The 25,390-nt window shown below is 44.0% G+C and overlaps 1 protein-coding gene and 1 non-coding gene across 2 annotated transcripts in view; one reads left to right on the top strand and one right to left on the bottom strand.

Moving 5' to 3' along the window:
• Positions 1–25,390, bottom strand: part of LOC126297455 (uncharacterized) — a 176,602-nt gene that overhangs the window by 113,455 nt on the left and 37,757 nt on the right. The gene's annotated exons all lie outside the window — the stretch shown is intronic.
• On the top strand, positions 4,075–4,149 carry Trnas-cga (transfer RNA serine (anticodon CGA)). Its single transcript has one exon. It is a non-coding gene; the product is annotated as a tRNA-Ser (tRNA).

The following is a 25,390-nucleotide window of genomic DNA, read 5'->3' as shown; positions in this document are numbered from 1 at the left end:
TTATATATATATATATACTTTATTGTAAAAACTGTCCAATGTCCTGTATGCCTGATTGGCTATCGCTGATGTAATTGGTGTGCAGTGGGTGGAGCATCGTGTATTTAAGCAACAGCTGTGTGTCACTCCTTAGCAGTTAGCATTTGTGAAGGTGCAGCACCTGCTCTGTTCACAGCCACCATCTACATCATGGTAATACTTTCGTATTATTACTTAAGATGCATTTTATATATTACTACATCCTTCTGATTCTATTGAAAGTAAATATTTCTGTGTGGATCTGAAGATGGTCTAAAACAGATCGAAACTGGTAAGCTCATATAAACAATAATAAAAAAAAAAGTGTATTGCAGATGTGACTGATATATTCAATTTTAAATAGCAGAATACTTGACTACCCATCATGGGTGGGGCAAAGACAGCTCTCTGGGAGAAGAACAACCAACAGCATGGTATGGCATGCACGCATGCAATTGAACAACTCAGACTGGAAGGAAGTCTGCCGTGTGACCGAGCGCACACACATTAACCATACCAGTCCGACTCTATTCATGATAGCAAGAGAGCACTGCTAGTGAAATAGGAAGAGGATATGATCATTTTTTTTATCTGCAGGAATCTTACTGAGACTGAGGATGGTGTCATCTCCTGAGTTGGAGAGTTACCTAACATCTTCAAACTGAATGATGGACGAGTCTTTCGAAGCATAATCTGCGAATGCTTTACAAAATCTCCTGCACCAGCAGTGAGTATACAAGTATCATACATTACACATTATTATGGTAGACCAAGTAACTGTTACTGAATGATTTGATATTGTTTTAAGTCACACACACACACACACACACACACACACACACACACACACACACACACACACACACACACACAATACCAGACCCAAGATCAACATCATAGTCAATATCATATGAGGTTACATTCCACTTTGTTGACAATGGTGGTGGAGATGCTGAGGGTGATCCGGTGCTTTCTTCCAGTGGTAGTAGATGCCACCTTGGTGGTGGAGGTTGTGATGTCTTACAGAGGTAGTAGGTGTAAGCTTGGTGGTGAGGGTGATCTTGGTGAGTTAGGTGTACCACCTGCAAATAATAATAAAATGAAATTAGCCCCATTGCACAGTCATTTAATCACTTCACATCTCATGCATGTAACCCCTGATGAGTCAGTCTTGGGCATTAGTAAAATTTTTTACATCAGATACTTGTTCACAACAATCTCTACGTGAAAGTGATATCACAGATGTTTTGCATATAACACCAAAGATACTGTGGCATTTCTGAAACAGAATCATGCTTCTAGATCATGTTGGGTGAATAATGTAGTTGTCTTCAGATGTTGCTGCATGAAAATACATGCAGCGCAAAAGAGCAGCTCTACAAGTTTGTACGAGTGAGCAACATTCACACATACATTTAAACAACCACCATCTCATTGAATCACTAATCTGAGAGTTGAACTCAACACTCATCCACAATACTATCAAGGTTGTTACTGCTTCTATAGAATATTGTGACTCAAAACAACTGACTATGATGCATGAAATACATACATAATGAATGAAACTGAATGGAAGCTGATAATTCACAATGCATCCAAGTCTGCCCTGCATTTCAAAATACGATTTACACAATTCACAGACATGAGACGATATGACACACAAATTTATTTCTATATATGGTAATTCATAAAAATTAAGTTGTTTGGGTGGTGCTACTTACTATGTGATTAAGACACTTTGAGGATACCTCACTTCAAGATTTCAGTGAGACCACTAACTTCCAACATTTGTGGCAGAAAACCACATACAGCAAACGACGGGTCTCAGTTCATTTAGACAAGGACAAGAGCCTACAGTGGGAGGTAGTTCTGTCGTCTGCAGGACGAGTTGTATTGTCTTCCTCACAGAAAGCATGCAGGATTAAATTTTACACGGTTATGTACTCACATTTAATCAGCTCCGCCTCCTCCTCCTCCTCCTCCTCCTCACACTAGATCTTGTTGAGGAAGACCCTACTTCATCCCAGATCTCATCCTCTGTGTACAACAGCAAAAACATTGCTTATATCATTAAAACTGCTGAAGCACATATGATTCAAAATGTAAGTAAGTATTTTTCAACTGTGGGAAAAGCACTCTAGATACTGAATTCCACACACACTGCTGATTGAAGGTGCAACAACAACTTGATCACATACCTCTGTAAAATGTCTTCATCTCTGCTGCTGATAATGTTTCTTCATCCACATATGAATCCTCCTCACCTGAGAATGTTGTGAAAAAAGAAAATACAATAGTCACAATCACAGTCTTTCAAACTACACATGTATGCAGATGAATAAACACAAACTACTGTTAAGTGAATAATTACAGAGAAAGAGAGACTTACATCAAATCCTCAGAGCCATGGTGTGAAGTGCCCGATGACGATGTGGATAACTGCATGAGCCACACTCACTATCCTCCTGCATAATCAGAGCCAGCAAATGCGAAACAAGCAGCTCACAGCTGCCTCATCAATGAAAGTGGCATGTGTCCAGCATCACTTCATGACTGACACCGCTGCACTAGTCCACCGAGAGGGGGAACACAGATGAGACTGGTGTCAGTTCATGACAGATGTCCACCGGAACGAATAGCGGTCAAAACTTGCCATTGTCCCATCAGCCTTCCCAGGGTTCAACGCATGAAGTGGGCCCTGGCACTGCTACCAACAAAGACAAGACCTCACATCTGCTGCCCCCCTGCATCTAATGGTTGCCCAATATGACCGCAGCAATCTCTCCCTCTCTGTATTCAGGTTGTAACAGTTTTTATGGAGATACCAATTTCACTTTACAAAAAGATCTACATTGTAATCAGAGAGAGAGAGAGAGAGAGAGAGAGAGAGAGAGAGAGAGAGAGAGAGAGAGAGAGAGAGAGAGAACTTAACCGTTTATTTACCCCTCTGAAAAGTATCCGAAACTAGGTAGCTGAAAGTATAGCAACCATCGGATTCTTCTTCAAGAGACTCATCCGTATTTCAATTTGAAGACATTGGGTGACTCTTCAATTCAGGAGATGACATCATCCTTAGTCCGAATAAGTTAGCTTTAGATAAAAAAAAATTTAAAAAATATGATCATCTCCTCTTCTTATTTCACTATCAGAGCCGTCTTACTGTTATGTATAGTCAGACTGGTATAGTCGATGTGTGTGTGTTCATTCATGCAACATACTTTCCTCCAGGTGACACACACACACACACACACACACACACACACACACACACACACACACACACACACCAATCATTACACGTGTAACTGAATGTCGTTTGAGGAGCACTCCTTACCCATCGGATTCATTTCACCTGAATGTTCAGATATCACAAGTAATTTATGGTAGTTGTACTGCTCTTGCTGAGAGCTAATTTTCGCAGAACAGTAGTTATAGCATTGGAATGAAAATACAGTGCAAGTTTCATTCAGTGTCCATATCATTGTATAGATGTTAGAAACACACATATTTTCAATGCCTGGTACTGATGCCTTCAGGTCGCTAAACGTTTACACTGCTACCTATAAGCTCAGAAGTGATGACCACAGGTAGAGTGGTACAATGATACATGCTCTGCAACACACTCACAGAGTTGGCAGGAAATTTGTGTGGTATATCATTCAATTTCCACACCAACACAATTGACAATTGATGGTGTACTGCATACTACCAATGCTTGATGAGATTTACATTGTGCCAAATATTGTATCATACCAATATCCTATCACACCAAGAGTACCTCTACATGTGGTTATCAAAGACCTGAAAGATGTGCAGGGTTACAGTAATGTTGACAGTGTCCACAGATTTTGAAATCATGCCATGTGATACTGCTTCCATCTAAGAAACATACCCAATCCTAATCCCTATGCACTTGACCTCTTCACAAACTGAAACTTCCTGGCAGATTAAAACTGTGTGCCCGACCGAGACTCGAGCTCGGGACCTTTGCCTTTCGCGGGCAAGTAGGAGACGGATACTGGCAGAAGTAAAGCTGTGAGTAACGGGCGTGAGTCGTGCTTCGGTAGCTCAGTTGGTAGAGCACTTGCCCGCGAAAGGCAAAGGTCCCGAGTTCGAGTCTCGGTCGGGCACATAGTTTTAATCTGCCCGGAAGTTTCATATCAGCGCACACTCCGCTGCAGAGTGAAAATCTCATTCTCTTCACAAACTGTTTAGGTGTTGGCAGAACATTACACACAGGTGATCAGAACCCCCAACCATGCAGTTGTCCTGTGATATTGTGTCCTGTTAAATGCAGTTGCAGTTTGATGTAGTGTTCTCGCACAATGTAGAGGTCATCTCGTTTGGACGGTAGTACCTCTAGTTTGTAAATACTCTACAATGCTGTGACCAGCAGCAACCTGCACACATTTTTTCCAGTTTCTGTACGATTTTATGTCTTCCAAATTTGACAATAATAAACACCGCCATAACTGCTCACACTGTCTCTCTCTACTGCTTCGTGTTTTGTGAGGTAGCACTGGTTAATGATGGTCTTACACCGTGTACACATTTGGTGGACCTGTAACAACATGCTCACACTTCCACCGAGTGGTTAATACACAGTCTAGTTGTCTTACCTCAACTCCCTCTGTTTCTCCACAAGAAGGTGGTAGTCAAAGGCTGAGGCGTATGTACAAGATGCATAGAGAGACCATCTGGAGTTTTACTGAGGATTCTTAGGCAATAGGTTCAATGAAGGGGAAACTGGGTTCAAAATAAAGGGCAGAGAGCTGCTGGGACGGTAATCATCAAAGGTGTTGGTGACATCTTTCAATATCCGACTTTACCCTATGAATGTGAGAACACTGTGGTTCTCATCCACATAGGGAGAGAAGGCCAGTCAGAATAGAATGTTATCGAATTTATAAAGTGTTTCAGCTAAGGAACGAAGTTTTTGCATCCCCCTCTGCTGCTGGCTATTCCCACACAACAAAACAGTATTTGTCATGTGTTGTAGACAGTGTAACAGGGCTTACTTTACATCCATTTTTAAATCGTTCAAATGGCTCTAAGCACTATGGGACTTAAAATCTGAGTTCATCAGTCCCCTAGACTTAGAACTACTTAAACCTAACTAACCTAAGGACATCACACACATCCATGCCTAGGGCAGGATTGAAACCTGCGACCGTAGCAGCAGTGCGGTTCCGGACTGAAGTGCCTAGAACAACTCGGCCACAGCAGCCACCTCGTCCATTTTTTATACTCACAAAGTAATGGAGGGGGTGGTTTAGCAACAATGCAAAGATTGAGAACCATGCTGCAATGTAATTGGTGGATAGCATCATGAGATCTAGAACGGCGTGCACTCGCTAGCCGAGAGGCCACTGTCTAGCTACATCATTACAGAAAAGGAACACGCAGAGTCAATGCTCCTGCACCCTCACTTCCAGTTAATCCCTCCGCTGTCATACAGTATGCGTCGGCAACAAACTACGCAAGCTTTTAGTCACACGTCCATTGTATCTGTTTGGCTTTCTATTTACTTGTACACAGTTGAACATGTTTACAATGTGTTGTGTGTAACGTGTTGTGCGCCATGCCGCCCAAAAAAGAAACGTCGTTTCGTGGATAGCTGACCATCTTGGAACATTTACATATGACGGAATTGTTTTATGTCGTCGAGCTTGCGAGGAAAACGTTTCATGCAAAAAAGTTTCAAATAGACCAGCATGTCAAAACAAGTCTTTATATTGCAGGAATGCAGACGAAAGGACCACGACAACAACTTCTGACAACAGCAAGTTGCAGTAGCAGGATTTGTCCAAAGGTAACCAAAAAATCTGTTGAACATGGATCTATGTGAAACATTCATTGCACACAATATTTTTCTTCACAAACTTACAAACCCTAACCTCAAAGGCTTCCTCGCAAATATTTCTGAAATCAACATTTACAAGATAAATCAACATTGAGTAAAAATTACGTAGTGACAATTTACATAAATGAACTCAAGGACAACATTATCTGGATTTCAGTAGATGAAACTACAGACACTTGTGTCCGTTACATTGTAAATTAAATTGATGGTGCTTTAAAAGAAGAGCCCTCTTCTTCCTATTTAGCGGCCTGCAAAAAACCTAAAAAAGTACGTCTTTCTACGATTGCCAGATTTGTGAATGAGGTTATTAGAAAAATATTTCCAGAATCTTCTGTAGATAAAAAGGTGTGTGTGTATTTCACATGCTGCTCCCTATATGATCACAGTAGGAAAACCCCTCCGAGTATTTTATCCAAATTCGATTCATGTGACGTGCTTTGCTCATGGAATACATCGTCTTGCTGAAGAAGTACGTTACACGTTTGTTAATGTAAATGAACTGATTTCATCCACAAAGAAAGTATTTCTAAAGGCTCCTGCTCGCATCAAGATCTATAAAGAAAAACCCCCAAATGGGCCTTTACCTCCCGAAACAGTGGTAACTCGTTGAGGTACGTGGGTCGAAGCTGTGTTGTTTTATGATTAACATTTCGAGGCCATTAGCGGGTTAGTAAATGACTTTGATAGTGCAGAGGCTTTGGCAGTTTGCCAGTGAAAGGAAGCTTTTAAAAATCCCGGTATTGAAAAAGACATTGCTGAGATTAGCACTCATTTTACCATATACCTGCAAGAATTAAAAAGCTTGAAACTCAAGGTTTGGAGTTGAATGAATCTGTTCAGTTAACGAATAAAATTATTGTAGTGAAGTCACTGCCGGAAGTATTCTCAAGAAAACTTAAATAAAAGTTTGAAAACATTTTAAACAATAACCCAGGCTCTGAACCATTGTGCCAAACTGATAGTTTTATTAATAGGACGGGTGAACTTTCGCCAGAAACAGTAAGTGCCAATATGGCACCCACATTCAAATACCGCCCAGTTACCTCAATTGATGTTAAACGGTCCTTTTCTGATTTTAAGATGTTTTGAGAGATTGAAGACAAAATCTTACTACCAAACATTTGAAACAGTACTAGATCGCTTATGTTTACAATAGTAGAAAAATGTAAAATAAGTTGTAAATGATGCTTTGTTCCAATAGTATTAACAAAAAGTTAATGCTGTTCAAAAATTCATGATAGTATGTTTTTTTTAAATAAAATATTACGGAGTTTTTGAGCGTGCCCCTCTGCTTGCCATATATCTCTAAGCTGGTCCTGTACATACCGATTGTTTCGCTGCGACTCACTCGCATCGCATCCGCTTGTTACCGACAATTCTTGAAACGCAGTAGGAGTCTCCATTTTGCAAATTTTTAGAAAATAATCCCAGTAGGCCCCCTTCCTAAACTCTACAAGAAAGTATTCAGAAAATGATGTCACCGATTCTTCGCATGGCCGGCGCTCTTCCTCCTAACTGATATGCACAGGTTCGACTTAGAAACGTAATGCACGCAGTAACTATCATTTTTATTATTATTTGATCTCGACACGTTTCATGCATTTTTTAGCATTTTTCATGCATATTTTTAGGTTTTTATGGTGCATATAATCCGGTCTTTAGGATGACTAATAAGAAGTAGTATTAACTCAAATGTAGGCAGTCATTCTGCACCTCAGACTGACTAGCTGTAAGGTCTAAACGTTGGATCAGTTTAGGGAGCTGCTGGAGCTCATGAATTCGCAGAGCAGGCAAGCAGCGGTCTCGGGTGCTTTCTGGAGCACACGTTACGTTTGCAGGTTTTTCAAATTTCTGAAATCGGGAATGCTTGAAACACAGTGATCGATACAATTATTCTGCCAAAATGGTAAGATTACAACAATTCGTAAGTGCGTTCTTATCAGCTCTTCCGGTTGTTGTAGGTGAGCGTTGCAGCTTAGTGAGGTTGCACAGTGTTGGTTGGTAGATAACTCTTATTCAAACTTGGAGTTATTAACTGTCTTCAGATGGTGTTACGTGGAAGTGAAGGACTTAGAGAGGTTCATTGTAAGATGACTTGTTGGCGAGAAAACTAACAAAATGTTTTGGTTTTGGTGTGACTCTCGACCATGAACTGTTATCCAGTTCTGTCTTCGTAAAGATTGCTGTGAAAGTTGCAAGAAAGCAGTTGGAGATGCTGTATTGACTATTACACAAGTGGTGGAATCTAGTAATTTTTCCAGTGTCGTTAAATAACAAGGCATTCAGCATTAATATATTTATATTAATTTCAACCCTGTCTCGAGGGTAACAACGAGGATGGATATCCTTATTAAGACTGTTTTACAGCTGTTGCAATGGTGATGCTGGTTCACGTCCGCCGACAGATGTTTGCTTCATATCTGGTGGTGCAAAACCTCTCGCGTGTCGCTCAACAGTAGCAGCGGATGTATTCCCACCACCGCCGCCATTGGTGAGAATTCATGTGATGTCACAGCATCTCGGGAGACGAGATCATGGAACATTAAAAATGCATACTCACCGTTCTCAGTCGAGAAGCTGCACTGGAACCGAAAATGTGATTCACAAAGTAAATTATTTCTACTTATCATAGAATGAAGGCTTTCACGACCGTATGACATAGCTGCTGGTTAACCTTCCGGGATGTGAGGTCGTGGTCCAAGAAACTCTTCTCTTCATGGCGTTTCGTCCACGACTGCGCTGGAGATCCTCAGAGGTGCTCCTCCGCTGAGTCTTGGTAGGCAAGACTCAGCGCAGGAGTGTCTCTGTCGAAGTCCAGCGCAGTTTCTTGGACCACGACCTCACATCACGAAAGGTTTACCAGCAACTATTTCCACTTGAAATTTGACACCACTACTGAGTACATTACTTTCACGAAATACTTTTGGAAATGTGTTAAGAATGAAACTGTTTAATAATTAGATATACATTTCTTGACGTCTTTCTTATGAAGAGGTCTACAATTGGATTTTTAATCCGTCTGTAAAAATTTCATGGGGCAGTGAAGCATTACATATCACGAAGTACATGACTCTCCGAAGTAGAGTAGTTGTTTAAGAACATGTTCTGGATAAAACAGATACCATTCAGGCTTTTGGTTTTGAACACTTTTACATTTCTATAAATTTCATAAAAGGAAGTTGGTACTACTTAGGTTGGCAGTCTTTTCTCTCATCACATTCCATATACGTTTAATTATATTACCAGCGTTATCTATTTATGCAATGACGTGCGTATTTCTGGACCTTAGATTAAAACTTATATTAATATACATCAGAAATATTTGTAAAATGCAAGTAACAGACGATCTTCACTTACTGCGCTCCATCTCCACAAAGCCTTCGATATTTTGGCTGTGGTAATGGCTATTTTTGCGGAAGACATTTCGTAAGTGACTCAGTTCCTGTGGTAGATACACACTATTGGGCGGTTTTCGATTTTAAAACTAGGACCCTCATATCAGTGCTGATATGAGCCATATGACGGTGAATGTGAGTATGCAAATACATTAACTTGTCAGTGCGATTTATATACACATTGTTGCAGAAACAACCATTCAAAGTTTGACAGATGAAGATGTCAAGGACAAGAACGCATCATCCGGCCAGAATAAATGAGTCAATAAATTCAATTTAATTCTTCGGCCTATATCCTGAACTTTATTTGTTCATCGTTACTGAACTGATCGAAGATCTTCAATTCTTTACGCCTTTCAGTTCAGAATGCGTTTCTGACGAAGCGACAAAAGCAACTACGCTTAGAGAGACGAAAGTCTAAGGCAACACCTTCAAAACTGTCCATAATCAGGTTTGCTATGGATACAACTAAATGGTTCCACATCGCATTGTCACCCATATGGTCGAAATTATGCCCGCAGTACAAAAAATACAACTATGTAAAATTGTCTTAAATAGTTCAAAAACTGTTTCTAAGGGAATGGGAAAACAGTTCTACAGGCTTTGTTGTTAAAAATGGCGCAAATAATACAGTCAGTCATCACTAGCAATGCTTAGACTTTGATCTGCATAGAGTGTGGCAGTCAGTTGTGAACCTGTCTAGGGCGTAGTACTCATAATTCAGTTGGTTCGAGCAGATTGAGGCAATGGTTTTTTTTTTTTTGTATCTGACAAACAATGAACATAGGAGTAACTACAGAACAGTGTTCTTTATTTTGCAAACATTATGAAAATATGACCGTGATTACAGTGATGTTTGTGGTCTGTTTGGGGAACTTTTTCAAATCTCCAGCCTCCATCTCGACAAGGTACCCGGATTTAAATTTAAGATTTGAAGATACTGGATGAGTACCCGAGCTTCCTCGTTCAACTAGGCCAAAGTCTGTTACAACAGAACATTCTTAATGTTGTCACGCGATGTTTTGTGCAATCACCGACTAAATCTCATAAAAGCGTCCAAAGAGTATGGAGTAGCAGAAACTGGCCTACGAAGGACCTTAAAAAAATGAAATTGAGGCTATATACGCCTACTTCAAGTTCTCAATGAAAATGATCCGGACAGGCGTATGGAATTTTAAGAGTTGTACACAATTCGACAAGAAGCTGACGCCAAGTTACACAAAAGCATTCTTTGGAGCGGCGAAGCAACTTTAATGTAAATGGCATGCTCACCGGGATGCCGGCCCCGAATTGGATGTGCTCATTGGATCCACCCAGCAGATTAATGAGGAGTGGCCTGTGCGCCGGCCAGCCTGGATACTTTTTTTTTTAGACATTTGCTACATCCCACTAAGTGAATACCGCGCTTGCTTCCATGTTCCGACTCAGACGCAAGCTACACAAACATTTATAATATTTTCTCACACTTGCACACACAATTTAATCTACATAAAATCAGTTTGAATTCCGTTGAACTGTGGGAACACGCAAGGCAATAATGACCCTACGACTTAACTCAGAAGATAGGTTAACGAAAGCCAAACCTACGTCTATAGGGTTGTAGACTTCAGAAAGATTTTGACAATGTTGACTGGAATACTATCTTTGAAATTCTGAAGGTACCATTGGTAAAATACAGGGAGCAAAAGGCTATATACAACTTGTACAGAAATCAGACAGCTGTTATAAAGAGTTGAGGGGCATTAAGGGAAAGAAGTGTTTAGGAAGGGCGTGAAACACGGTTGTAGCCTGTCCCCAATATTATTCAACCAGTACATCGAGCAAGCAGTTAAGGAAACCAAAGAAAAATTTGGAGTAGAAATTAAAGTTCACGGAGAAGAAATAAAAACTTTGAAGTTTGTCAATGATATTGCAATGCAATTACAGACAGCAAAGGACTTTGAAGTGCAGTTGAACGGAATGGATAGTGTCTTGAAAGATGGATATAGCATGGACATCATCAAAAGCAAAAGAAGAGTAATGGAATGTAGTAGAATTAAATCAAGTGATGCTGAGGGAATTAGAGTAGAAAATGATACACTTGAAAGTAGTAAATGAGTTTTGATATTCGGGCAGTAAAGAAACCGATGATGACAGAGCCAGACGGTTGCATAACCGGCCGGCTAGGCGCCCAGTGGGCAGTGCGGCACTATGCTTTGTAAATTTTTTTTAAATTGTTGCATCTAGCGGTTCTTGGCTGACGCCCCCAGATACAGGAGTTAAGGATAATACTTTATTAATAATTATAATACAAATTAATATCTCCAGTTACAGATAGATTCTCAGCAAGTACACCAAGTCCTTTAATTCATAACATGTATTTTCTCATCATATAAAATTTAGACTAGCAATGACAAGCAAATCATTTCTAAAGAACAGAAATTTATTAACACCGAATATAGACTTACGTGTGGTGAAGTCTTTTTCTGAAGGTATTTGCCTGGAGCGTAGCCGTGTTGATAATAAACAGTTTAGACAAGAAAAAAATAGGTTTCTAGATGTGGTGATACAGAATAATGCTAAGATTAAAAAGATTGGATGGGTAGATCATGTAACTAATAAGTAGGTACTGAACAGAACTGGGGAGAAAAGGAATTTGTGACAAGACTTGACTAAAATAAGGGGACAGTTGACAGGACACATCTGAGACATCAAGGCCTCGCCAGTTTAGTACTGAAGGGAAGTATTGAGGGAGAGGGGAGGGGGATTGTAGAGGGAGACCAAGAGATACAGACAGTAAGCAAATTAAGAATGTAGGTTGCAGTAGTTGTTTATAGATGATGCATGTACAGGATAGAATAGCATAAAGATCTGCATCAAACCAGTTTCGGATTGAAGGCCGCAACAACAACATATGCAGACGGATGGAGCACACTGATTCTGTCTTGAGAAGTGAGTAGGAGACATGACCTTAACTGTTTGGTCTTCTTAACCGCTTACTTAGCTTCAGCCACAGAGATTCTACGAATCCCCATGTAGCGATGAGATAAGAGTTAAACTCACCAGGCAAGAGTTTATGGGCATGCATTTTCAGCACTGGGCTAACTGGGTCTCTCTTTAACTGCAGTCTATTGCCAATTCTGTAAGTTATCTAGGAATACTTCAAGAAGTCGTGTTAGAATTTTTGAACATGTGCATCTGGTTACAAGATACGGCTCCCTCTGCATTATGGAGTTATTGTGAGTGCCTTTCTAAACGAAAATTTTGATGACTGGATTGGCAGACCGGGTAGTTCAAATCGTTCAAATGGCTCTGAGCACTATGCGACTTAACTTCTGAGGTCATCAGTCGCCTAGAACTTAGAACTGCTTAAACCTACCTAACCTAAGAACATCACATACATCCGTGCCCGAGGCAGTCGCGTGGTTCCAGACTGTAGTGCCTAGAACCGCTTGGCCACACCGGCCAGCACCCCGCCAAAATTTGAAAAGCTACTGTCCCAGAAGATCTGCTACAAAATTTGTGGGTCAACGTTGAAAAGATGCGATGTTTGCTTAGAACAGTATGGAAACAATTTTTAGCATCTTTTGTAGGTTCACTGAATTCTAAATGTATTTCTGTGTTGATGATACATTTGTATTTTCATTTGTTTAATATTACTGCACCAAACGCATTTTTGACAATTGACTTACGGCCCACCCAAGAACACTGGCCCGTTGTTTTGCTAGTATTCTATCTTACCATAAGCATCTAGACACCCATCAGTGAACATATTAGGGGACGAGTCCACCCTTCGCCTTTATGATAGCTTTAACCCTACTGAGGGCACTTTCAATAAAATGTCTCAATCTCTGAGGAAGAGTGGCAGCCCATTCTACCTCAACAGCCGAAAACTAGGAAGACAGACATAGAATGCTGGGCTCTGGTGCGAAATCGACGTTCTATCTCATCCCAAAATTGTTATATTTTGGGTTGGGTCTTACTGATACAAACAATAGCCGTTTCTGAACAATCCCTCTACTGTATGCAGCACACGATACTGTAAAATGCGTTCACACCCTTCTGCAGTCAGCGTTTTCTTATGCGGGTTTGTGGACCAAGCCTTAACCACGAAACCCCCCCCCCCCCCAAAAAAAAAATCAAAAAACCATCTCCATCGTACTTCACTATTAGCACTACAGATGGCAGGTTAAGTTCTCTAGGCATTCGCCAAAGCCAAACTCTTCCACCCGACTGCCACAGAGTGTACCGCCAATGGTTGGAGGGGGGCAGGGACCAAACTGCTACATCATCCATCCCTCGTTCCGATTTAAAAAATTCCACAAGGGTTGGAGTAAAATAATCGAGACATACAAAAAACCAGCTGGATAAAGGAGAAAACCACAAGAATGACAGAAGGGCAACAAACACTAAAATGAACAAAATTGTACCAGAAAATGACAGACACACGCAAGAAACATCTAGAAGAGATCAAAACAAGAGAGCAGATTACCATGGCTTGTTGACCATGAGAATAAAATGGAGAAGCCAGCCACTATGCAACACATTAAAATCTCGACCCTAAAAGCACTACGGTGGAGGACACAGAGGGGCAAAGGACACGTGCTAAAACTTAGATCAAATGATAAAATCCATCCTCACGAATAGAAAGTAAAACTAAAGCCGCTGTTGAGGCATTGTCGCCCAACACCGAAGGTACAGTGCTGGGAAAGTTAAAAGTCCGCCACAGAGCGGCTAAAAGCAGGCAGTCCAGCAAGAGGGGGACAACCGTCATTTGTGAGCCTCAGCGACACAGAGGTGGGTCCTCGCGACGGAGGAGGTAACCATGCATTAGCCACGTATGGCCAATGCGGAGATGGTAGAGGACAACTGGTTCCCTGTGAGAGGACCACATGGAAGACTTCCACATATTCATAGTCTCCTTAATGACACACAGTTTCTTGTGCGTGCTGTTATGCCATTCCGTCTCCAAAACCCGAAAAACCCTAGGCGTAAGACAGAACGCAGGTCAGTTTCGAAAATGCCCATCTCCAGAAGCGGTTACCGCGTAGCCTGTTTGGCCAGCCTGTCGGCAAGTTCGTTGCCTGGGATACTGACATCTCCTGGGGTCCACACAAACACCACTGAACGACAGGACCATTCCAGGGCACAGATGGACTCCTGAATGGACGCTACCAAAGGATGGCGTAGGTAGCACTGCTCGATAGCTTGTAGGCCACTTAAAGAGTCAATAACCAGGAGAAATGACTTGCCGGGGCATGAGCGGATGTGCTCAAGAGAACGAGATATGGCCGCCAGCTCTGCAGTGAAAACACTGCAGCCATCTGGCAAGGAGTGCTGTTCAATATGTTCTACATGAACAAGGCAAAGCCTACATAACCATCAGCCATCAAGCCATCGGTGTAAACCACTTCATGGCCCCGGTACAAGTCGAAAATCTAGAGGAACTGATAGCGGAGAGCCGCAGGGTTAACGGAGTCCTTAGGGCCATATGAAAGGTCCAGAAGATTCTGCGGTCTAGGTGTACACAACGGAAGTGTACGTAAATGGACCTCGAGGAGAGGTGGTAACGGGAAGGACTCCATACAGAAGGGACCGGACACGAACCGCAATCTTAAGCCCTGACCTGCTGTGGTTGGGAAAACGAGACGGTAATTCAGATGTGCAGGAGAACTACGAACGTGTGCAACGTAACTGGAGAACAGTTGTGCATGCCTAACCTTCAATGGAGGGACTCGTTCCTCCACCAGGACACTGGTCACCAGACCCGTTCTAAAAGCTCCCGTCGCTAGGCGAATGCCACAGTGGTGCACTGTATCGAGTAAAAGCAATGCTGAGGGCGCCGCCGAACCGTAAACCAGACTCCCATAGCCAAGGCGGGATTGAACAAGGGCTCTGTAGAGCTGCAGCAGCGTAGAGCGATCTGCAGCCCAGTTGGTGTTGCTCAGGTAGTGGAGTGCATTGAGGTGCTGCCAGCACTTCCGCGTAAGTTGACGAAGGTAAGGTAGCCAAGTCAATTGAGTGTCGAAAACCAGTCCTAAGAATCGATATATCTCCACTACAGCGGGTGGATCGTCATTAAGGTAAACTTCTGGTTCTGGATGAATGGTGCGACGCCGACAGAAATTCATTACACACAATTTGTCAAGCTGAAAACTGGCAAGGAGTCCATAACTGCGCCTTGTGAATGGCTCCCTGGAGGCGCTACTCGGCAACACCAGTACTGGAGGAGCAATACGAAATGCTGAAGTCGTCCACATACAGAGAGGGTGAGACCGACGGCCTACAGCTGCTGCTAGACCGTTAATAGCCATTAAAAAGAGAGACTCAATACGGAGCCCCGCAGAAAGCCATTCTCCTGAATACGGGGTAACTATGAGAGGCACGTTAACTTGGACATGAAAAGTACGGAGGAGCGACAGGAAGTTTTGGATAAAAAAAACGGGACTGGGCCCCGGAGACGCCACCCATACAATGTGGCAAAGATACGACATCGCCAGGTCGTGTCATATGCTTTGCATAAGTAAAAAAAGATGGCAACCAGATGTTGACGTCTGGAAAAAGCTGTTTGGATGGCAAACTCGGGGAAAACATGATTATCAGTGACAGAGCGACCCTGGCAGAAGCCGCCCTGACATGGTGCCAGTAGACCACATGACTTCAGGACCCGACCCAACCCAACCGCCGACACACCATACATTCCAGCTGCTTACAAACAAAGTTGGCGAGGCTGATGGACCGGTAGCTATCCGCATCAAGTGGGTTTTGACCGGATTTGAGCACCGGAATGATTGTTCTCTCCCGCCATTGCGATGGCAAAACGGCATCGTACAAGATCCGGTTGGTGATGACGAGGAGATGTCGCTTTTCGTCAGACGAGAGATGTTTAATCATCTGACTGTGGATCCGATCTGGCCCAGGAGCTGTGTCGGGGCAAGTCGCAAGGCTGCTGAGGTGCTCCCACTCTGTAAATGGGACATTATAGGGTTCACTGTGGCGTGTAGTGGACGAGAGGACTTTCCATCCGTCGTTTGAGGGTGGGAAAAGCTGTGAGGTAGTTCTCCAACACAGAGGATCGAGCAGAGTGCTCAGCGAAGTGCTAAGCAATCGCGTTTGCGTCGATAGATAACACGCTATTTATGTTAATGCCAGGGACACCTGTTCTGGTCTGGTACCCAAAAAGACGTCTGATCTTCGTCCAAACTTGGGAAGGTGACGTATGGCACCCAATGACCGACAAGTACCTCTCCCGACACTACTGTTTCAGTCGTTTTATAAACTGGCGAACGCGGGCACGGAGCCGCTTAAAGGCTATTAGGTGCTTTAGGGAAGGGTGCCGCTCATTTCGCTGGAGAGCTTGCCGACGCTCTTTAATTGCCTCAGCGACTTCTGGCAACCACCTAGGGACTGTCTTTCACCAGGGGCACCCTAAAAAACGAGGGACTGTGTTTTCAGCCACAGAAACAATTGTGGTAGTGACCTGTTCATCGATAAAATTAATGGCACAATGTGGGGCAGATTCAGCGGTGACAACAGAGGTGAAGGCTTTCCAGCCTGCCTTGTTTAAAGCCCATCTGGGTAGGCGTCTGTGGGCAGAACGATTTGGGGTTAAATGTCTTAGTATTGAAGTTAGACCTTGATCGCTTAGAGGCCAGCAAGAGATGACGTAGTACGCTTCATGGCATGTCATCCGCACTGACGCCACCCACTCCTACCAGGGGCCCTCCCCATGGGCGCCACCCAGCCGCAACAAAGGCCACCTGGTAGGATGGCCACTGCCAGGAGTCCCAATGCCCCAGGGTGATGGCATCTACTCCTTGGCATACGTGGGGAGTTAACGGCACATGCATCAGCACAGCAGTCCCTGTGTGTTCAGGGGGCCAGAACCAGAAGGGTACATGGTGGCCACACTACAACGGACTGGCTACCCTGCTGGATGTCAGGCGCAAACGAGCTAAGAAGTCCATTATCGTAGGCAATGCAGAAAGTGATACAGCACAGAGGATGGAGGGAAATGCACCCAGGAGACTGACCTCACCCAACCGCCGGAGACTGAGCGGAAGTGCAGATCCACGTCAATGAATGATGCAAGAGGTCTCAGCACATGATGGACACTATGCACCATGATAGGCGCTCTTCCCCAATTGGCTCGCTCTTCGGGAAAATTTTGGAAACTGGAGGTCAAGTCCTACAGGTGACCACCACCTCTTACGACAGGCAGGAATACCTCAGGCCTTTTCTAGCCCCTGGACCCACAGCAGTGTGTAACGCCATTCATCATCCTAAATCACCCGTTTCCAATCACCCACTGTCCACTCTTTATGCCACCTCAAGCGTCGTTTAGCACTGACTACGAAAATGTGTGGCGTGCTATACCTCATTCCTTTTCACGCCCTACGCACAGTCACTGTGCTAAATGGGTTGTTCTTAGCACTTAGGAACTCAAGAGTGATTGCTTTCGCTGATTTCATGCGATCTTTTTGCGACCACCTTTTGCAGTGCTCGACGGTCCTGTCCATGTTTGGTCTTGGTACAGCTGTGGTTTTTCCTTCTTGATTCCACCTCACAACAACAGTCTACTTGGGCAGTTTCAGAAGGTTTGAAATACCCTGATGGATTTGTTACTCGGGACATCCAATGAGTCCACGTTCGAAATCACTGAGCTCTCCGGACTGACCCATTCTCCTGCTACTGCTTTTCTACTGACAACATAATACTACCCACCTCCGCTGATACTAGTGGTCTGCCTCTCGTGATATCTAGTGGTCAATTCCACACTACATAGGGGGTCCAGATACTTCTGATCAGATAGTACATATTATGGACGTCAGAGCTGATAGCACTTACCCTCTGAAGGACATCATTCTTCGGAGGCTTTAAAGGTCCAGGAATGCGCTATAAAACTCGCCAGTAGTCTACAGCTAGAGAAGTATCGTTAATGTGTCCAGAATAGGAATTAACAAAGATCATCTCGTAAGGCTGAACACGACGGTTCATGTACACATGAACGACCATTAAATTCCTGTTGACATGACGTGACAAAGAGCTGAGAATACCAGAGATAACAAGAACATTTCTAGAAAGTAACAAAAAGAGTTATTAACATGGTTTGGACTTAACAGCTACATGGCCACGCGATCTAGGGCGCCTTGTCACGGTCCGCGCGGCTCCTTCCGTCGGAGGATCGTGCCCTCCATCGGGTATGTGCGTGTGCGCGCCGTCCTTAGCGTAAATTAATTTAAGTTAGGTTAAATAGTGTGTAAGCTTAGGGACCGATGACCTCAGCAGTTCGGTCTCGTAAGATCTTACCACAAATTTCCAATTTTTAACAGCTCCATGTCCTGTGTAGCTTGGCAAACATCTGTAGATTAGCTGCTACTAGTTCTGTTTTCTATTCATAGGGTAGTCCATTTTCTAATATCAAGTCCTTGGTATTGAAGGGTCTTACTATCCTTTTTCTTTCTTCTACAAGCACAGTTAACTTTGTAAGGGCACTACATGTACAGAGAAAACTTTTCAAAAACTTTGTACAGATAAGAATGCAACAGGTTTCATAAATATAGCAATAAATAAGTAATTTCATGCTCGTGTTATATGATGATTGACGAAAGATTTGAGAGAGTGAAACCTATAGCCAGCTCACAGCCTATATCCACATGTACGAGGTCTATTCAAAATATTCCTAAACATTCGTATTTTCGCGCCAATGGTGTGCTGGAGCGAAATGCGGTTGGCATCTCTGCACACGGCTGTGTTTAATATGTAGCTGCCGGAAGTTTCACCCTTGTATGTCCTTTAGTTATTGTCCAGTGCTGTATTGAGTAGAACATTGTCACATTCTGCGAATTTCTAGAACGCGGAGTTAGGGAAGCAACGCGCCTGCATTAAATTTGGGGTGAAACTCAAGAAAACCTTTACAGATACACACCAAATGATGTATGTAACCTACGGTGATGAGTGCTTAGGCGGCATTCAGTGTTACGAATGGTTTCACCCAGTTTAAAAATTCCGGACGGAATTTAAAGACGACCCTCGTTCACGACGCCCTTCGACGTCTACCGTTGACACACATGACAGGAACGACAACGAAACTGTGCGTGCCAATCGAAGACTGGCTGTCCGAGAGATTGCAGAAGCATATAACATTTCAGTTGGATTATGTCATGAAATACTGACATAGCATCTTGGAACGCAGCGCGTTGCTGCCAAATTCGTCTCATGTCTCATGAGTCAAGATCAGAAAGATCTTCGCCTCGCAATCTATGAAGAGATGAAGAGCTTTCGGTTTGTGCAAATGAGAACTAAATGTTCCTTAAGAGAATCGTAACTCGGGATGAGACGTGGGGATCTACGGTTATGATGTTGAGACCAAGGTTCAATCTCCACAATGGGTCTTCCCATGGTCAAAACCATGCTGACAGTTTTCTTTGACTTGGAAGGACTAGTTCATCACGAATTCGTGGCACAGGGGCAAACTGTTTATCGATGGTGCTATCGGGATATGTTGCGACGCCTGAGAGAAAATGAGGCGAGACCATTCATGGCTCTTGCATCACGATAATTCACCTGCACATTTATCCCTGTTGGTGTGTGACTACTTCCAATGTTGAAAACCCGTTGAAAGGATGAAGATTTACAACGGTAGACGAGCTAACTAAAAGAAAATTCGCAGACGGCGCTTCCAGCAAGAGGCGTACCAAGACTGCTTCCGAAAGTGAAAACCGCGTTGGGAGTTGTATCAATTGCTGAGGAGAATATGTCGAAGGAAACCATGCACGGTAAGTAAAAGGTAAGCGTAGAAAAATTTTGTGCACCAAGTTTCGGAATTTTTAAACAGACATCGTATAAGTCGCAAGCCGCCTTACAGCCTGTAGAGGAATGTACTTCGTATACCACTGTCACTTCCCCCTTTTCCTGCTCCAGTCGCGAACGGACCGCAGGAATAACGATTGCTGGTGAGCCTCCGTGTGACACTGAATTACTGAAATTTTACCCTCATGGTCTTTTCGCTGAGATACACACTGCTGGCCATTAAAATTGCTACACCAAAAACAAATACAATATGATAAACCGGTATTCATTGGACAAATATATTACAAAAGAACAGACGTGATTATATTTTCACGCAATTTGGGTGCTTAGATAATGAGAAATCAGTACCCAGAACAAACACCTCTGGCCGTAATAACGACCTTGATACGCCTGGGCATTGAGTCAAACAGAGCTTGGATGGCGTGTACAGGTACAGCTGCCCATGCAGCTTTAACACGATACCACAGTTCATCAAGAGTAGTGACTGGCGTATTGTGACGAGCCAGTTGCTCCACCACCATTGACCAGACATTTTCAATTTGTGAGAGATCTGGAGAATGTGCAGGCCAGGGCAGCAATCGAACATTTTCTGTATCCAGAAAGGCCCGTACAGGACCTGCAACATGCGGTCGTGCATTATCCTGTTGAAATGTAGGGTTTCGCTGGGATCGAATTGAAGGGTAGAGCCACAGGTCGTAACACATCTGAAATGTAACGTCCACTGTTCAAAGTGCCGTCAGTGCGAACAAGAGGTGACAGACGTGTAAACATTGGAACCCCCCATACCACCACGCTGCGTGATACGCCAGTATGACGATGAGGAATACAAGTTTCCAATGTGCGCTCAGCGCGATGTCGCTAAACACGGATGCGACCCTCATGATGCTGTAAACAGAACCTGGATTCATCCGAAAAAAAATGACGTTTTGCCATTCGTGCACCCAGGTTCGTCGTTGAGTTCACCATCGCAGGCGCTCCTGTCTGTGATGCAGCGTCAAGGGTAACCGCAGCCATGGTCTCCGAGCTGATAGTCCATGCTGCTGCAAACGTTGTGGAACTGTTCGTGCAGATGGTTGTTGTCTTGCAAACGTCCCCATCTGTTGACTCTCAGGGATCGAGATGTGACTGCACGATCCGTTACAGCCATGCGGATAAGATGCCTGTCATCTCGACTGCCAGTGATACGAGGCCGTTGGGATCCAGCACGGCGTTCCGTATTACCCTCCTGAACCAACCGATTCCATATTTTGCCCACAGTCATTGGATCTCGACCAACGCGAGCAGCAATGTCGCGATACGATAAACCGCAATCGCGATAGGCTACAATCCGACCTTTATCAAAGTCGGAAACGTGATGGTACGCATTTCTCCTCTTTACACGAGGCATCACAACAACGTTTCACCAGGCAACGCCGGTCAACTGCTGTTTGTGTATGAGAAATCGGTTGGAAACTTTCCTCATGTCAGCACGTTGTAGGTGTCGCCACCGGCGCCAACCTTGTGTGAATGATCTGAAAAGCTTATCATTTGCATATCACAGCATCTTCTTCCTGTCGGTTAAATTTCGCGTCTGTAGCACGTCATCTTCGTGGTGTAGGAATTTTAATGGCCAGTAGCGTATGTACGAGGAATCAATTTCGGTTGACCCTACTAAGAAGTATCGTTTCGGAACTTTAACAGTAAATAGCACCGTAATGCAGAATGCCTATCTTGCAGCATCAGGAGGGTTTCGCTCCTGCAGCAACCTTTGGTCACTGCTGTTAGAAGGGCATGGTCCTTCGCACGCTCTACGTAGAATCGTGGTGGCGTCCCCTCAAGTCCAGTGGCGTACCCACTATTGAGCGAGTTCAGTTGTTTATCCCATGGTCACTTATTTCGCTGTAATCCTGACATTCGTGCGATGATTTCAAATAGGAATTACAGAGCGATCCTCCTCAGTGAAACAGTTCTGGAAAAGGCGTTTACTATTTCCGCCTTCTGTCATCCTCTATTTCGATGCCACTACAGTCGCAGGGATGGCTTCTATTCGTTTACTACTACTCACAGCTAGCACTAACATGGCCTCCCCATTAACCATCCCCATCCAATGGACGGATCCCCGTCAATAGGGCAATGTGCCTACTCCATGAGAAAATCGTAGGGATTCGGAGTTTAACACACACGATTGGTGCAATATTTGGTGGTCAAGATATCTGTCACCAACTCACCTCCCTTTACAACCCAAAAAATTTATAGTCCACATTTTTTCCACTTCCAGGATTTCCAAGCAGCTAGCTACGAGTCGAGTGACAGAGCACAGGCGTGCGTTTGTGACATCGACAGCGGAGACAGGGTGAAACGACAGAAATACGCTGAAGTGCCAAAGAAACTGGTTTAGGCAAGCGTATTCAGACACAGAGATAGGTAAACAGCAGAATACGGCGCTGTGGTCGGCAACGCCTATATAAGCCAAGTGTCTGTGCAGTTGTTAGATCGGCTACTGCTGCTACAATGGCAGGTTGTCAAGACTTAAGAGAGTTTGAACGTGGTGTTATAGTCGGCACACGAGCGATGGGACACAGCATCTCCGAGATAGCGATAAAGTAGGAATTTTCCTGTACGGCCATATGTGTGTATCAGGAATCCGGTAAAACATCAAATTTCCGACATCGCTGTGGCCGGAAAAAGATCCTGCAAGTACGGGACCAAAGATGACGGAGGAGAATCGTTCAATGTAGCAGAAGTGCAACCCTTCCGCAAATTGCTACATATTTCAATGCTGGACCATCAACAAGTGTCAGCGTGCGAACCATTCAACGAAACATCATCGGTATGGGCTTTCGGAGCCGAAGGCCCACTCGTATACCCTTGATGACTGCACGACACAAAGCTTTAAGCCTCGCCAGAGCCCGTCAACACCGACTTTGGACTGTCGATGACTAGAAACATGTTGCCTGGTCTGACGAGCATCTTTTCAAATAGTATCGAGCGTGTACAGGTGTGAGTATGGAGACAACCTTACGAAACCACTGACCCTGCATGTCAGCAGGGGACTGTTAAAGCTGGTGGAGGCTCTGTAATTGTGTGGAGCGTTTGCAGTTGGTGTGATATGGGACCCCTGGTACGTCTAGATACGACTCTGGCAGGTAACACGTACGTAAGCATCCTGTCTGATCACCTGCATCCATCCATGTTCATTGTGCATTCCGACAGACTTTGGAAATTCCAGCAGAACAATCCGACACCCCACACGTCCAAAATTGTTCCCGAGTGGCTCCAGGAACACTCTTCTGAGTTTAAAAACTTTCGATGGCCACCAAACTCCACAGACGTGAACATTATCGATCATATCTGGGATGTCTTGCAACGTGCTGTTCACATGAGATCTCCAACCCACTCGTACTCTTCAGGATTCATGGTGTCAATTCCCTCCAGCACTACTTCAGACATCAGTAAAGTCCATGCCACGCTATGTTGCGGCACTTCTGCGTGCTCGCGGGGGCCCTACACGACGTTAGGCAGGTATGGCTCTGCAGTGTAGTTACCCGTGGCAGAAGTGGCACAGATCAAAGGGAACTACATACTTCATGTCGCCGGTGCACGGCGTTAACGTGTGTTAATATCATTAATTTCGTTGATACTACTTTGTATACAGTAGTAAAGTGCATTAAAATAGGCAGCAAATTGTAGAATTGCCCTATATGTACACTATCTGCTTAAAAGTATCCGGAAACCCCTACGTAATTCGGAAATGGCCACTATGTCAAGCGAGACGGACCCCCAACTATTAAAGGGGGCGAGGAGTATTGTTTTGGCAGTGGAGAAGCGGTAACACCAGAATGGGTCGGTCACGAGAGCTCAAGCTCAGTGACTTCGAACGGATTAGGGATCGGATGTTACCAGAGCAAAAATCAATCACGGACATTTCAAGCCTTCTTAAGCTGGCCAAGTCGACTGTCGCTGATGTGATAGTGGAGTGGAAACGCGAAGGAACAACCATAGCTAAACCAATACCAGGCAGACCTCGTGTAATGACGAACAGGAACCGTCGCGCGTTGCGGAAGATAGTGGTTAAAAATCGCATTAAATCAGCGGAAGGAGTCATTCGTGCGTTCCAAAGTGCTACAAGCGGTCCAGATAGCACAATGACTGTTCGTAGTGTGTTAAAAAGAATGGGGTACAATGTTCTCGCACTTCCTCATAAGCCACATATTTCTATACTCATTGCTACGCGACACATGGGATGGCGAAAAGAACGACGCCACCGGACAGTCCATGACTGGAAACGAGTGGCTTGAAGTGATGAATCACGCTATGCGTTGCGACAATTCGATGTAACAGTTTAGGTTTGGCGAATGCCTCGAAAACGTTACCTGCCATCATGTGTAGTGTCGAGAGTGAAGTGCGGAGGGGGTGGTACTGCAGTATGAGAACGACGGTTCAAACCCGCGTCCAGCCATCCTGATTTAAGTTTTCCGTGATTTCCCTAAATCGTTTCAGGCAAATACTGGGATGGTTCAGTTGAAAGGGCACGGTCGACTTCCTTCCCTATCCATAACCCGATGGGACCAATGACCCCGCTGTTTGGTCCCTTCCCCAAATCAACCAACCAACCAACTTCGGTATGAGGATGACTTTCGTGGTTACAGTAAAGTCTCCAATAAATGCGGAAGGAGATTAACACTCTGTATAGCACTGTGTACTGCAAGAGTGGAGCAACAGTCCAGAGACGGTAACTGTTTGTATCGACATGACAGTGCACCCTGTCATGAAACAGTATCTGTGAGGCAATGATTTGTGGACAATAGCAATCCATAATTGGACTGGCCCGCCCCGAGTCCCGACCTGAACCCAATGGAACATCTTTGGAATTGGATAGAACGTCGATTTTGCTCCAGACATTACTACGAGGGTTGAATGAAAAGTAATGCCTCCACCTTCGTTAACTGGGTTTTTGTGGGAATATTTTAATAAAACAAACGCAGAAGTAATCCTTAGAATGTGATCTTTAATTACCAATATTCACTTTTCCACATAATCACCAGCCAACTGGATACATTTCTGCCAACGATGAACAAGTTTTCTGAAGCCGTCACGGAAGAAGTCGACACACTGGTTCCAGAATTCTCTCAATATCTTCATCAGAAGCATAACGATGTCTCCGCAGATTGTCTTTCATTATCTGAAAAAGATGGAAGTCAGACGGTGCTAAATCTGTACTGCATGGAGGATGCCGTACGGTGGTGAGATTCAATCTATGGAGTAATGCTGTGGTGGCACGAGAAGGGAGTGATTTGGCATTGTCATGCCGCAGGAAAAAATTTCCCTTTTCCTTTCGGACCCT

This window comes from Schistocerca gregaria, chromosome X (assembly GCF_023897955.1).
Source record: "Schistocerca gregaria isolate iqSchGreg1 chromosome X, iqSchGreg1.2, whole genome shotgun sequence".
NCBI classification, from domain to species: domain Eukaryota; kingdom Metazoa; phylum Arthropoda; class Insecta; order Orthoptera; family Acrididae; genus Schistocerca; species Schistocerca gregaria.
Note: the sequence above shows the minus strand (reverse complement) of the source record. Positions and strands in the feature narration are given on the sequence as shown.